Genomic DNA, 1426 nt, shown 5'->3' on the forward strand with positions numbered 1-1426 from the left:
GGCTTGTGTCAATAGGTGGAACTAGAGTTAATACGTAGCGAGAGCCCGTTAATTCTAAGTCTATGATTAGTATCGATTCGAGAGAGCATGCTAGTCTAATTAATTACTTTGTTGATTATCGTGATTGTTTATCGTCCTGGATTGTTATTTGTTGGTGAACCTATGCCCTAGATTCTTTAATATCTTGATTCTTAATTGTTTAATTATCGCCGTAGTCTTAGCAAACCATCAACCAAACTCTTGTTCCCAATAGTCTAGATTAATTAATTAATAGTAGAAAGAACGCCTGTTTCCCTGTGGATTCGATCCTGACTTCCCTTGCTACCTAGCTAGTGGACTTAGGTTTATTTTTGATAAGGTGATACGACTTTAGCCTGTCAAATTTTGGGCGCCGTTGCCGGGGAAACGGTTTTATTTTCTGCTGTTGATTGTTTATTCTAGATTATTGTTTGTTACTACTCAAGGAACCCACGTTCCTTGAGACCGGATCTCACATTGTTTTGTAGTTTCTTTGTCTATGCCCAGGACCGTAGGTACTAGTAATCTTACTCCATTCGATCCTGAGCCTGAAAGAACCTTTCGTAGACGAAGAACTTTCATTGCACAGTGTGGGAATTACTCTGATTCAGATCATAATATTGGCGATATTTTTCCTTCAGATACAGATTCAGTTTCAGAGATAGAGATGGGTGACGAAACTCCACTACCGCCACCTACCCCACGGCTTACAGACTATTCTAAGCCAAGTCTGTCTGTGCTACCAAAGGCAATCATGCCTTCTATTGCAGCTGAGACCTTCAAGATTGAGCCTGCATTGATTAACATGATTGAGAGACTCCAGTACGGTGGGGAACCAGGTGAAGATCCGAATCTTCACATTTCAGTCCTTCATCCAATACTATTCCACCATCAAGCAAAAGGGATTGACTCCGGAGCAGACTATGGAGATACTTTTCCCGTTCTCTCTGAGTGGAAAAGCTAAGTTGTGGATTAATGGGTTTAATCGGGCGGCTATGAAAATCACTAATTGGGAGTCCTTGGCCCTTGCATTCTATGTTAAATATTTCCCACCTGAGAAGACAGCTCGTCTGAGGGGTCAGATAATTTCTATTTCTCAACAAGCAGATGAGAGTTTGTTTGAGGTCTGGGAGAGATTCAAGGACTTGCAGAGAGAGTGCCCGCACCATGGTTTGGATGATTGGTTCTTGATTCAACAGTTTTATAATGGTCTGGGAAATGAGTCTAGGTGTATTCTGGATTCAGCTGCCAGTGGGAGATTCATGCAACTTGAGGTGCCTAGAGCTATGGAAGTGATTGAGGAGATAACCATTCATAATGCCCAGTATGGGAATCCTAGAGGTCTATCTAACAAGGGTGGTAAGCATGATTTGAATTCTATAGAGCAATTAACTTCCCAATTGACTGC

The 1426-nt window shown here is 41.7% G+C and overlaps 1 pseudogene; it reads right to left on the minus strand.

Annotated features, from left to right (window-relative positions):
• Positions 1–1092: 1092 nt before the first annotated feature.
• LOC130466521 (uncharacterized) lies at positions 1093–1192 on the minus strand (annotated as a pseudogene).
• Positions 1193–1426: the final 234 nt, after the last annotated feature.

This window comes from Spinacia oleracea, chromosome 1, assembly GCF_020520425.1.
Source record: "Spinacia oleracea cultivar Varoflay chromosome 1, BTI_SOV_V1, whole genome shotgun sequence".
Classification (NCBI taxonomy): domain Eukaryota; kingdom Viridiplantae; phylum Streptophyta; class Magnoliopsida; order Caryophyllales; family Amaranthaceae; genus Spinacia; species Spinacia oleracea.